Source organism: Amblyomma americanum, chromosome 7 (assembly GCF_052857255.1).
Source record: "Amblyomma americanum isolate KBUSLIRL-KWMA chromosome 7, ASM5285725v1, whole genome shotgun sequence".
NCBI lineage: Eukaryota > Metazoa > Arthropoda > Arachnida > Ixodida > Ixodidae > Amblyomma > Amblyomma americanum.
The window spans coordinates 181217198-181232064 of NC_135503.1; the positions used below are offsets into that span (position 1 = coordinate 181217198).

At 46.0% G+C, this 14867-nt stretch overlaps 1 protein-coding gene across 2 annotated transcripts in view; it reads right to left on the reverse strand.

Annotated features, from left to right (window-relative positions):
- LOC144096778 (protein 5NUC-like) overlaps positions 1-14867 on the reverse strand; it is a 414953-nt gene that overhangs the window by 38953 nt on the left and 361133 nt on the right. The window lies entirely within an intron of this gene.

Consider the following 14867-nt stretch of genomic DNA (forward strand, 5'->3'; position numbering starts at 1 on the left):
GTAATTTACTACGCAAGTGTGTACATATACATTTCCGCGCTGTTTTACCATGGATAGTAGTAACCAACTTGCTCAGCTTTCCGTACTTCTAAAAAAAAGTGTTTACAATACAGAATTTAACGAAGTAACGAACGAACTAAAAATGCCCTACATAACGCATATCTGCGTTGTAGGGGGGAAGGGGGAGGGGGGTGCTTCTGAGCCTATAAAACTGACCGGACACCGACGGACGACCATTCAGAGCACGCTGGCGACCGTTCAGCAACGACTGCTGGCAACCTGACCTGCCGTTTTCATGCATCACAGGAGGGCTGTTTAGATATTTTTAACATTGATGTATTATCTGTTTTGTAGCTTCCAGTCTGCTCTGAAAGCTGTTGGAAGTTTACGCCATTTGTTCCCTAATCGCCTCTTTGTGTCTGTTGTCCGGTCGGATTCCGAGAATTTCCACACTGAGGGAGTGTGGAAGGATTTTGCTGCACCCATGTCAGAAGAGGCACCAAATACCATTAAGGAACTAGCTAAGCTATTCATTGAAAGGACAGCAAAATATCCTAAAGCCATAGTCGAACTCAGAACTGATGTAATCATCATAAGAAAATTCTTTGTATTTAACAGTGACAGCTTCTATGAATTCAAGAATGAAATACGGATTTTGCTCGTAGAGCTCGCTGTGGTGAGGCAATGGAGTGAAGATACTGAAAAGGGATTGTCAGAGGATGAGGAAAGAAATGGGGGACTTGAAGAAGGAGCTTATCGAGTTGAAGCAATATGGTAGGCGGAACAATATTGAGCTAAAGGGCGCGTCAGAGACGGAGAAAATGAATGCAGGTCACACAGTGCAGAAACCGGCGACGTGCTCGAAAGTGGAGCTCTGTCCCGGTGATATAGATATCGCACATCGTGTTCCATTTAAAAGATCTGGACTGTCCAACACCCCTGTGCAGTTTACCTCAAAGACTGTGCGGGACAAGCTCTTTCAGTCTGCAAAGAAAAACTGATTGAACACATCGATGCTCCGTTTTGGGGAAAGTGAGACAGTATTGGTGAACGGCAACCTCTGCCCTGAAATTCAAATTTTGCTAGGCGAGGCCCTCAGCTGAAGCAGGAATAAGGTTGGAAATTTACGTTGGTTGGTAATAGAAGACTCATGGGGACAAAGGCAGATGATTCGAAGGTCATAGATCTTGCATGTGAAGGTGATCTTGCGAAAATTGTCTAGTAACGAATTCTTAGCCGCCGGTATACCTCAGGGCAGAGTGCTGGCGTTCACGAAGAGCAACAGCGGCGCCCTGAACATAACTCACAGCAACACACGTAGCATAAAAAAAATCTGAAACTTGCTGCTTGCCTATATTTCCAACCAGGAAAAACCTTACGACGTCATTGCAATATCCAAAACTTGGCTCAGAAAAGGCGGAAATGTTCTCAATCCTGAATATCTAACAATTTGACATTCGCGTGATTGGCTTTCGCGTGGTTGTGGCGTAGGGCTTTTAGTTCACAACTGTCGCACCTACTCAGCATTTCCAAACGTTTCTTTCAGCACACTTGACATCGGAACAATATTTATCACACTGGATAACGCTGTTTTTGAAGGTGCCGTGTGTCGGCCCCTTAGCTCAGCTCTAGCTTTATTAATGCGAAAGCATTACTACGTTATGTCGGCAGCTGACGTGTCTGCAAAAAGTGGACGCGAAATGCGTAGAAAAATGTGTCGCACAATATGACGTCATCAGCTAGTGTAAAAACCAGTTTTCTAACAAAATCATAGGGCTGTGCTTGCAATCTACGCCAGGCACAATCGAAGAGATATCTGTAAGCGCTGAGTCATGGGTCACAAAATGGGTCAAAATAAGTGCCGAGTCAAGAGTCACACTATGGGTCACAAAAAAGTTTAAGGCGAGGTTGCGGTGTCCACCGAGATGAGTGCTGAGAGCTACTGCGCCCTTTCCTCTACTCAAAAACGTTTCCCTTCCTCAAAACGCGTGCTTTCGTATTCCCCCAAGTAAGCAGACTTAAGTACCCTCAGCACTTTTATTCAAAAACTTGGATCAATATTTTTCACACTCGTGTCAGAATACAAATACTCGGCTATTATTCGCAGAGACATTAACATAGATACCGTAGCCTACGTCATGACTACACGTACCAGTTGGATCTCACTCATTTTCAAAATTTGATTACTATCCTCACTAGAATAACAGGCACATCTGGAAAGGTCGTTGATCATGTCTTAAGAAATATAAATTCTGATATAATTGCATGGGTATGCAACCAACCCTTTTCTGATCACCTACCTACCTTTGTAACGGTCAAAAACGTCTTTGAATTGAAATCAATGCCCGCCAAAGTAATTACGAGAATCGACTGCACTTCACTCAGATCCAGTATCTAGTCTATTGACACTAGTACCATATACCACGATGACGTGGAAACTGAATTCTCCAAACTAACTCGCACTCTTACATGCGCTACAAAAAGCAGCAGCACTAAGATATCCGTTAGCTCATATAAGGCGCCCATTCCACCTTGGATGAGAAAAATTCTAGCAGTGCTACAACCGAGGAATTTTTGGTATTACTAATGGAAACAGCATAAGGATAACAACTATTACTTGGGTTAGTTCAAAAAAACAATTAGTAAATCGACGGTAGCTATGCGCAAACGGAAAAAAAGCATAAAAGAGTTCATGTTGTACAGCTTTATTTCTTATACAAGGGGCTTTATTTCTTCGTCCTGTCTTGTTTCATACCCTTCATCGCAAATGCTTCGCGTAAATCACGAATGTTTCGCTTCTGCATTTGAAAGCGCATTCTGCCTGCCGAGGTGCTGGGCTTGTTTGTGGACCTTAGGCCTTCAGTTAGCCGTGACATAAGGATATGGAATTTCCCGAAGGCCGAATGGAAACATCAAGTGAGGTTCAGCGCTATGTTTTGACCCTTCCTTACTTGGCTTCGAGCCGCTGCGTTGGTTTGGAAGGAAAAAAGAATATTATACACTCCTAATTGAACATAGCGCCGGGAACTCTAAAAAACTGTGGGGAATTGGTAAACCGCGCAAACCGCACACGCTTCTGACCGTCTTTCAATACAGTTTATTGCCGCTTTAATTCTTATTTTACTGCCGTAGTAATTCCCTCAACTACCTCTGTAAATGAAACAGATATAAATTCATTCTTACCGAGTAAACTACTAAATACGTTTTTTTCTGCTGGATGACATTGAACTTGACGAAATACACTCTAGATTTGCAAATATGAATAGCAATAAAGCCGCTGAATTGGAAGAAAAAACAGTACGCATGTTAAAAGATAACATTGATATTCTCGGTCCTATACTCTGACACGTTTTAAATCACTCACTGCAAACTGCCAATTACCCAAAGCCTATAAAAACTTCCCGAGCTGTCCCAATATGCAAGGATGAAGATAGCTGTAACCTTCTTAATTGTTACCGACGTATATCCTTTTCGAAAAAAAAAATGCTTTTGATCTCAAAAAAATAGAATTATATAATACCATACAATTTGCCCACACCAACATGGCTTTCGTCAGCACCATTCACCATCAACTGCAGTGCATCCATTAGCCGAAAAAATAAACTTTGCTTTAAATGAAAACAACCTCTTGGCTGTGGCCTTTCAAGACTTAAGAAAGTTTTTCGGCGCCGTTGACCGCTCCGTCCTTTTCGACAAGCTAAAGCACTACGGTTTTAGAGAACGGATTTTGGAGCTGTTTTCTAGTCACTTTCATCAACGTCAGCAGGTAGTTGTAATGAATAATGTCTCACCGTCACCGCAACTTATAGACACAGGCGTGCCCCAAGACTGTATTGGGACCATGCTTTTTTCTTTATATGTTTCCGACATCTCACGTGCACTATACTTCGGAGATATGTTCATGTACGGCGATTACATTATACAATTACTACAAGAATTAATTTCGAGGCAACTGAGTAAAAAAGAAACTAGATTTAGCAAGAAACTCACACTTGTTTTAAGCCAACAAGCTGTCTGTTAATGCTCAGAAAACAGAAATATATATTCCATTCCCGTAGTAAAAATTACACTTATTTTATTAACATTAGTATTGATAACTATCGACTAAAACAAACACCTTGTTTAAGATATCTTCGCGTAGTCTTTGACAGGCATTTACACTTTGAAAATCATCAACAGTGGGGGCAAGAGTGACATCCGTATGCTACTGCAGGAAAGCGACTTTTTTGACGGTATATACTTACACATTCTATATTTCTCCTTTATCCAGAGCCAATTTTCATACTGCTTAAAGTCTTGAGGATGGAGGTACAACAGTTATATCCAGCCAATCCTTAAACTACAGAAACGATCATAAAGAATCACTACCCATTATAATCCGGATAATCCCAGCATATCATTATTCGACGTCTTAAAGATACTATCTTCCAATTCACTACGCTTACTAAACAAGCAGTTGTCGTAAGCAGAATAGTAAGGTGCAACCATCCTTTCCATATATCCCTATTTCCCATGTCATCACGTCCTAAGAGAAGTAAAGCTAGAAAACTTTAATCTCGTTCGCTTTTGTCCTCGTTTTTTTTTTGCGCTGTCAAGTATGCACCCTCTCAAAAATACGGAGAACAAGAGCTAGCTTTCATTGGTGCAATAATATGAAATACTCCTCGACACGAAGTAAAATACGCTCAAAAGTTTACTCTTGCAGCAAAAAAATTGCTTCAGCACGTACATACTGCAAGTTAACCCTTACTCAACCTGCTGTGTGCATGCGATTTTTTTAACATGCACGATGTTTTTCATATTATGCAATTGTTCTTTGTGATGTCTTTTTCTTTTTTCTTTCTATTTACAAACCTGTACACACACACACACGCGCGCACACACACACACACACACACCTTATATATATATATATATATATATATATATATATATATATATATATATATATATATATATATATATATATATATATATATATATATATATATATATATATATATATATATATATATATATATATATATATATATATATATTGACGCCAACGCTCAGGAAGACGAACGCACCGATCAAGAAGAGAACGAAGGGTTGAAGAAGCGCTCTCGTCCAGGGCTACGCCGCTACTGACTCTCGGTCGCTTAACGCCGTTGCTGACTCTACGCCAACGTGACATCTGGTGCAGGTGCTGGGTACGTTGTTCATGTACCGTACGCCCCCTTCAAGCCTCAGTTCAAGACCCGGAGAAATACCTAAGCTAGACACGCCAGTCCACTAGGGAAGTCGCCGATTGCAAGGCCTATCTCCCGAATTTGGACAACTCCCTTCTAATCCACCCCGAAGGGCTCCCACAATGAATACCAACCCAGCTACCGTTCCGCCGGTCCTGCTCCACCACCAGCGTTCGCCATCGCATTTCCATGGCCAACCCCACGAGGACGCCGAAGACTGGCTGGGCCAATACGATCGGGTGGCCATCTACAATGGCTGGGGCGCTGACTGCAAGATGTGTAATATTTATTTCGCCCTCCAAGAATACGCGACGACCTGGTTTATCTACAACGAATCTGGCCTTCGAACGTGAGGTACGTTCAAATCCGAGTTTCTTCAAGTGTTCAAGGAAAGTACATTACGCCAGGAGAAGGCTGACTTGCTTTTGCGTGCCCGACATCAACTCCCCAACGAGAGTGTGACGGTGTAAGTCGAAGAAATGAAGCGACTCTTCCGACGTGCGGACCCAAGCATGTCGGAGGAGAGGAAGGTAAACTTCCTGATGAAAGGGGTTAAGGAGCAGCTGTTCGCCGGCCTGGTTCGAAGTCCTCCAGTGACTGTAACTGACTTTATAAATGAGGCGAGCTCCATCGAGAAGTCTCTTGACATGAGGGCCCGACAGTACGACAGCCCAACAGCATCGATGCACACGGCCACTGTGGAGGGAGGCACGATATACTCGGCACAATCTCTACGTGAGATAATTCGATCCATTGTGCGCGAAGAACTGGCGAAGCTCTTTCCGGCTAAGGTACACCCTCAGGTTGCCACACTTGCTGATGTTGTTCGCGAGGATGTGCAACAAGCTTTAAGCACGAGCACACCACTACCTCTCCCAGACCCGGTACAGCCGGAGCACCCTGATCTCAGCTACGCCGCCGTCACACGTCGTTTTATTCCGTCCCAGCCGAACCCACGTTACGATGCACCTACCTCCGCCGCAATGCGGAGTCAACCTCTCCAGCCGAATTCTCCACAGCGCCTAGGACGACGCAGAACGGATATCTGGAGAGAACCAGACAATCAGACGCTGTGCTACCATTGCGGTGAGGCTGGACATGTTTGGCGCCGCTGCCCATACAAGGAGATAGGTCTTCGAGGATTTCCCGTCGGCTGTCCTCGTCCGACGTGTGGAGAACGACCGCATGAGGTCGCGGACTACATCTCGCAAGCGGGCTCAGCACAGCGTCGCTTCTCTCGATCACCATCTCCTCGTCGCTACAGTTCTCCAGGACGAGACCAGTCTCGGAGTTTCCGTAGGGGAAACTAGATGCAGCAGCCTCTGGAGGTGCGGCTGCTCAACGACAAAATGTGCAAGATCCTCCATCGCCGCAAGACAGTTCCAGTTAGCACACAACGCCGAATGCCCTAGCCGTACCGACGACTCATCAGACAAAGTGCCTCAAGACAAGCCGATGTCCTCACGTACCCCTCCGTGGCCACGACGCCTTTCCTCAATGCCGGACTCCTTCGACGCACTGCAGCCGAGACCTAATGCTTCGACATCCCCAAAGTAAGACGCTAGCAACAGCCGACTTAGAAATTTCGGTCGATGGCGCCGATGTAACCGCGCTGGTGAATACTGGCGCCGATTATTCTGTGCTCAGTTAAAAACTTGCTGCAGCACTGAAAAAGGTCACAACCGCTTGGGACGGCCCACATATGCGTACTGCAGGGAGCCATTTGATCACGCCAACGGGAACATGCACGACGCGGGTAACCGTGCAAGGCCAAACATTTCTGGCAACGTTCGTAGTGCTAGCCGAGTGCTCTCGGGACGTCATACTCGACATGGACTTTCTGACTGAAAACGGTGCCGTCATTGATCTGCAATCGCAGTCCGTCAAGTTCTCGACCGAGAAGGCCATATCCGTCGATAGTGTTCTCCCAGCGGCGCTGCACATTCTAGACAAACACGTGACCGTGCCTCCACGTTCCAGTGTAATGGTAACCGTCGGCTCAAAGAACATACAGCAAATTGAGGGTGTCGTGGAAAGCAAGCAATTGTTGCTTCTGGACAAAGGACTTTCCATCGCCAGGGCGGTTGTCTTCCTCGAAGATACCAAGGTGAACGTTCTTCTCACAAATTTCAGCAACGAACACCAGCACCTTAACAAGGGAACGACTGTGGCACATATTGACGCTCTTCGTGAAACTAGGTGCGTGCACAGTTTAACGACTGCTTTGACAACTGAGCCTGATATACCTCCTGGTGTTCAGTACGACGCTAACCCAACCCTGCCGCTCGAGCAGCGCGACAAAGTGCGCGAACTGCTCGATCGCTACGGTGGTGCCTTCGCGTCGTCGTCACGCGTCGGGCGGACGCATCTTGCGAAACATCGCATAATTTCCGATGAAAATGTTTCACCACTCCGGCAGTCACTTTATCGAGTGTCCATTAAAGAACGTGAGGCTGTCAGCGCACAAGTGAAAGAAATGCTCGCCAACGACGTTATTGGACCTTCCAGGAGCCCGTGGGCGGCACCTCTCGTGCTTGTGAAGAAGGACGGCACCTTACGATTCTGTATTGACTACCGTCGGTTAAACAGCATCACCAAAAAGGATGTGTACCCGCTACCCAGAATTGACGATGCCTTGGATCGCTTGTGCAACACCAGATATTTCTCCTCCATGGACCTGAAAGCTGGATATTGGCAAATTGAGGTAGACGAGAGGGAGCGCGAAAAAACGGCATTTATCACTACAGACGGCCTGTACGAGTTCCAGGTGATGCCATTTGGTCTTTGTTCGGCACCCGCGACATTCCAAAGGCTCATGAATACCGTTCTTGCGGCTTTGAAGTGGCAAACTTGTCTGGTCTACCTGGACGACGTCATCGTTTTTGCCCAGTCTTTCGAGGAGCACCTGCGTCGCCTCGAGGAAATATTGCAGGCCATATCGTCATCAGGCCTTACTCTAAAAGCCGAAAAATGCCATTTTGCATACGAAGAGTTACAGTTTTTAAGTCATGTCGTGAACAACGAAGGAGTATTTCCAGATCCCGAGAAAACATCCGCCATTGCCAATTTTCCACCGCCGCGTTATCAGAAGGAAGTTCGTTGATTCCTCGGACTATGCGCGTATTACCGCCGCTTCGTGGAGAATTTCTCTAACATTGCCTCACCCCTTACTGATCTGACAAAGGCGCATGTGCGTTCAGGTGGGAATCACCACAGCAGATGGCGTTTCAAGAGCTTCAACGCCGCCTGCAGTCACCCCCTGTGCTGGCGCACTTTGATGAACTTGCATACACCAGGGTCCACACCGATGCAAGCAACATTGGTTGGGGCGCTGTCCTAGTTCAAGTTCAGCGGGACCAACCACGTGTCATCGCCTATGCGAGCCGCGCACTATCGAAGACAGAAGCCAACTACTATGCCTCTGAAAAAGAATGCCTCGCCATCTTGTGGGCAGTTTCGAAGTTCAGACCATACCTTTATGGCCGCTATTTCAAAGTAGTGACCGATCATCACGCACTATGCTGGCTTAGAAACCTCAAGGATCCCTCCAGGCGCCTCGCACGATGGAGACTTCGACTCCAAGAGTTCGATATCACCGTCATTTACAAATCCGGTCACACACACGCAGACGCCGACTGCTTATCTCGTGCTCCCGTGCAAGCAGCTCCGGACGACGCTGCTGATGACGATGAAGTCTTCTTGAATGCAATACATGCCAACGATTTCGCCGAGCATCAACGCGCCGACCCCGACCTCTACGACATCATTCGTTATCCTGAAGGTACCAGCAGGAAAGTTCCTAAAGCCTTATGGCGAGCTTTCTCGTCTCTCTGCATACGAAACGGTGTTCTCTTGAAGAAGAATTTCGCCGCGAACAGTAGGCAATACTTGCTGGTCGTTCCTGTGAACCTACGCGACGAAATTCTTCACGCCTGCCATGACGAACCAGCTTCCGGCCACCTTGGTGTTACTAGAACAAAAGCTAGGATTCAAGACAAGTACTACTGGCCTCGCCTGGGCCCTGACGTTGCCCATTACGTCCGCACTTGCCGGGATTGCCAGCGCCGCAAAGTTCCGCCGGTGAAGCCAGCCGGATTCCTCAAGCCAACTGAGCCGCCTTCACAAGTGTTTCAACAAGTCGGCATGGACTTGCTCGGGCCCTTTCCTACATCAGACTCCGGAAAAAGGTGGATAATATTAGCCACTGATTATTTCACACGTTATGCGGAGACAGCATCTCTTCAAAGTAGCATCGCCACCGAAGAAGCCCAGTTCTTTGTTGCTCAAATCGTCTTACGTCATGGTGCTCCAATTATTATGGTGCTCCAAAAACCAATTATTATTATCATGGTGCTCCTCAAGTTTTAATTACGGACAGAGGGGCTGCCTTTACCTCTGAGCTCCTGCACCACATTCTAAATTTCAGTCACACCAGTCACCGTCGAACGACTTCTTATCATCCCCAAGCTAACATACTGACGGAACGTCTGAACAAGACGCTTGCGGACGTGCTTTCAATGTACGTGGACGTGGAACATAAAACCTGGGACGACGGCCTACCCTACGTCACGTTCGCATACAATACAGCCGTGCAGGAAACAACCAACATGACACCATTTGGCCTAGTTTGTGGACGTCAGATCAAGACAACACACGATGCCATGCTGCCTCATGTCGACGATCATCCAAATGACGATGTTGCGTCTTTCTTACAACGCACCGAAGCTGCCCGCCAACTCGCACGGGTTCGAATTCAGGACCAACAGGGCCAGGACGCACAACGCTACAACCTACGGAGGCGGCATGTGGAATACCACCCAAGTGACCTTGTCTGGGTTTGGTCTTCAATCCGACGACGCGGACTGAGGGAAAAGCTCTTGCGCCGCTACTTCGGTCCTTATGGAATTGTGCGACGCCTTGGAGCCCTCAATTATGAAGTCGTCCCTCATGAGACTCAACAATCTCGACGCCACCACCGGCCCGAGGTGGTCCACGTGGTTCGCCTGAAGCCCTACTACGCAAGGACACCACCCTAGCGCTTGTCGAGACCCCCTGCTTTCTATTCAGCATCGGGTCGATGCTTTCGGAGGAGGGGGCTAATGACGCCAGCGCTCGGGAAGACGAACGCGCCGATCAAGAACACAACGAAGTGTTGAGGAAGCGCTCTCGTCCATTGCTACGCTGCTACTGACTCTCGGTCGCTTAACGCCGTTGCTGACTCTACGCCAACGCCAACGTGACAATATATATATCAGTGCGGTTGCAACTTAGAATTAGAGTGTATTGGAGTGTGTTCATGTATTTTTGGGCCCATGACTAGCCTACGACTAGGGCTCCAGACTAAGGTCCAGACAGTGTTGGACACAATTTTTGTGCTCTAAAATAGAAATCAAAATTTTTGTTTGAAACTTTTCATCGTCTCCTAACTGGAAAAGATAACGACAAAGCGCCAGCAATCATAATGAGATTTCATAAACTGTCTACGAAGAAGGCCTGGCTTGCAAAACGCGACGGTCTAAAAGACATGGAAGGTAATGTTCGATTTTTTTCATAACCTTACAGCTCTGAGCAAGAAACAGCCATGTCTCGCCAAAGAAAAACCAAAAGAAGTGAGCTACCACGTGGTGTTGTGCGCCGAGGGCAGGGTTTTTGCCAGAAACCTAATTCCCGAGAGATAAGGATCGCTTCAGAAGATGGTGCTGATAAAATCGAATCAAGTGCGGTGAAGAGTGCTAAAGAAATTTCTGAAATATAGACCACTCATGGCGTCTTATTTTTATACAGACCTTTTTAATAACCTTCCTTAATAACACTTTATTGCACAACTTGAATGCACAAAGCTTCAAAAACAATACGGGATAAATTCAGGTGAATCCAAAACCATTAAAATGCCGCTTTTACATTGTTGGCTTCACAGAGACATTGTGTGGATCATGCACAGATATCACGCACTTTTTGAATACTAAATATTTCTATGTACCGTGAGAACAAACATGGCGGGGGTGTCGCTCTTTTTATAAAGAACAATATGCTTTATGGAACGATTCATATGCACGCAGTTGTAAATGAGGCCTATGCGTTTGGATTATAAGACCGCAGCGCAAAAAAAAATTCTTCGCCAACACTGCCTCAATGTTCTATTCAAGATAGTGTACGGACGCTTTAAGTGTTTACATCGGAGTTCTCAGCAAACGTGTAGAAGAACAAATCCGAACTTCCACAGATATTTCCGGAAGCATCCCTGGAATATAAAAAAACGGCCGTGGCTTAGCTTGGTTAAGCCTGGTGATTGCGAAGCTTCTCGTTCTTCTTCCGTCTCCGTAGCTCGCTGATGCTTCCTCTTTGCATTCTGCCGAGCTGCCTTGTTCGTAGGCACCATCGTAACATCTGGCTGTATGACTGCTTTAGCGAGAGGAGCGGAGGTGCTTTATACAGCTGGTGTGACGTCACTCTGACCGTAGCGCCCCTGGTGAGAGGAGCGGGAGTTAGGCCGCCGTTGGTGGCTGCCGCCTCGCCTCGCGACGGCGTGAGATGGGGCCCCGTTTTTACACAGCTGGTGTGACGTCACACCGACCGTAGCGCCCTTGGTGAGAGGAGCGGGCGTTAGGCTACCGTTGGTGGCTACCGCCTCGCCTCGCGATGGCGTGAGATGGGGCCCCGTTTTTACACAGCTGGTGTGACGTCACTCTAGGTCACGTGGTGTGACGTCACGCAGCGAGGTCACGCTAAAGGTCAATGGTGACTACCACCGCCTCGCCACGGAACGGGCTGAAGTGCGACCTAAAGTAGTATTGCTTCGCAATAATAGATGCAAAATAGGAGTGTCACCTTTGAAACGGGGTGGTGGCAGCTGCCCCCTTGCTCGGCTTTTTTTTCCTTTATTTTTGTTTAACGGCGTTGCCATTTCTCTATTCGCCATTTTCTTTAGATACGTCTTCCTACACTTATAATCTTACGCCACTTAAGTGCTTCTGACCCACCAATCTTCCAATCGCATTTTGCTAAATTCCATCGCAGATTTATTTACATGACCATTGTTATCTCTAAACCGTGGGGCCACAGGAAAAGTGACTGAGCCTGCAGTATGCAGCGCCTGCAGTATGAGGTGCACAATTGTTTCTACAGATTTACCTCGCACAGTGAACGTGTCGTCTTCGTTAAGTTTGTTTTTGTAGTAGTGCGCTCTAAGAAACCCTGCTCTAGCTTCAAAGAGTAGGGCACTGCTTCTTTAGTCATCATAGAACGCTTACTTCCTGATCTCTCTTTTCCATTATCGATATAGCTCTACACTATGCTTCTTGCCCATTGAATTAATCGAATGTATAGCTTCCGCGTTTTTAACCTGTCGTTTAATGCTGTTTCTTTCTCTGTCGTCGTTTGTGGCATACTTACTGGTCAATTCCCAAGTTGTCCTGCGCTATTCATAGTCAACGCTCTGCCTGTAGAAGTATTTAATTACGTCAGCTCCCAACCTGTTATGGTCCAATTTCCTCAGGCTTACTTCAGATAGCATTTTACTCTGAGCTTCCCGTGCTCTGAACGATGCTCAGCCCATATCCACCTGTACTGCCTCTTTTGTGGTTTTGCCATAGGCACGTACTTTCAATCTTCCAACAGCTCTCTGATCTCGAATGAACTTCCGCCCTCAAGCACAGAATCGCATTCCAGAAAGTAAGCCCCGGGACCATAACTCCTTTCCAAATACCTCTCTGTACTCACTACTTCATTTGTAGTACCCTCACAATGCTGTATGTTTGATTATCCCGGCATCTCTTTAATATTTTGCCATAATAGACTGTTCATGCTTTTCCTTGCACATCTGCCCTTCCTTAACCCATAACCCCTAGATGTTTGTACAAACTCGGCCACTCGTGGTATTTCATGGCCTTGTATTGTAAGCACCTGATAAATTGTATCGTTGAAAATCATCGCACGTGACTTAGGTCCGCTAAAACTGAAACCTAGAGCGTCTCTTTTTATCCAGAATAATTAACCAGAGTTTGCAAATCTTCCTGGCAATCTGCTAACAGTAAAATATCGTCCGCATACATTAAACACGGTAGCCGTTGCTCGACGACCTTTCCGCCTAATTTGTGCCCCAGATTGAACCCTATATTTCTTCCTTGTAGCCTTCTTTCCATATTTATCATTTAAAGCATGAACAGCGGCGGTGGTTGAGTACAACCTTGCCTTAATACTTAGCGTAAATCGACAGTTGTCGTACTTTTATACCTTCCAATGTAATTTAAACTTTCAGTTCTCCCCATATATCCTCTAGGAAATCAATTACCTCATGACCGATACCTTCATCTTATAATATATTGCACCGGAGTTCCGTGTTCACGTTGCCGTATGGACTGCTTATGCCCAGGAAGGCTAAATACACAGGTCTTTTTTCCACCTTAGCTATCTAAATGCATTGGGTAAGCACGAAGAGGCAATTTAAAAGCCTACCCTCTTCCTAACCCGTTCTGAAATTTTCCCAGTATCTCATTAGTTTCTACCCATAACTGCGTATTTAATTCCACCACCAGCATTGCCAGCCTGTATATACAACATGTTATTGTAATCGTTCAGAATGATTTTATGTCCATCTTCTCTCCTATTCCTTTATAAATCAAATTCATTTTATTCTGTCTCCAGCTCTGCACAACTTGCTTATTTGTTATGACCGTCTCCAATGCTTTTATAAGCGTTTCCTTGCTTCTTGGGCCAAGTTCATTATTCAGTCTGAGTGGAACTTCGCTTATCCCTGCCGAAGTGCATTTAGGAACATTTGTTTCTATCTTCTCCAGTTAAGACCGGTCAGTTCAAACCTGTTTTCTTTTGTGCTCTCCAGCGTTTCCCCCTCATTTAAGAAGATTACAGCATCGTCATTCTTATAAGACTCTAGTATAACTGCTGTATTGTAGTTCATAGCGTCGTCTCTCTATAAACATCAACTAGAGCGGCTGTTTGGGCTTGTTTGTCAGTGATCATGGGTAAAAAATGCAGCGCGAGAAGACAATTACAAAGGAAGAACTGAACAGGACAGCCGCTGACTGCCAACACATTTATTCAGAGAAATGAGCAGCTTTTACCATGCCATCCAAGACCCACGTAACCAGATAGAACAGCAGGCGTGGGAAAACTATCTAACACACATACACGTCGTTGCACACAACATCAAAGAAAGAGCACATCGAAGCGACGCAACGTCACCCCCCAACCCAGAATCACTAGAGGACCAGGAAGAGCCATAAGAAACCTGCATACAAAAGGATGAGTTATCAACTTTTGCCGCCTACGCAGCACGAGGCAAATGACAGGAACAAAGAACAAAAGCTAAAACAGAGACGAAATCAATAACATAGTCACCGCATAATTGTGTCAAAAGTCGACGCAAAGCAGAGTCAAAGAGGCGCAGCGCATACAATAACAAAACGTTACGCGAAAGCTGTGTCAAGCGCTCACAGCCCTACAGAGTCAAAGAAAGTTTAAAAGTTCTATAAAACAAGACTTAAAGCAAATGCCACGCAAAACAGAGACGAATTAAAGTGGATCTTGAAAACTCGACTCGACTCCTTGTCTGAAAGTAAAATTGACGGGGTGCTGACGCTCTTGTCTCCTGCTGTGTCGATCGTCCGTGCCTCAATA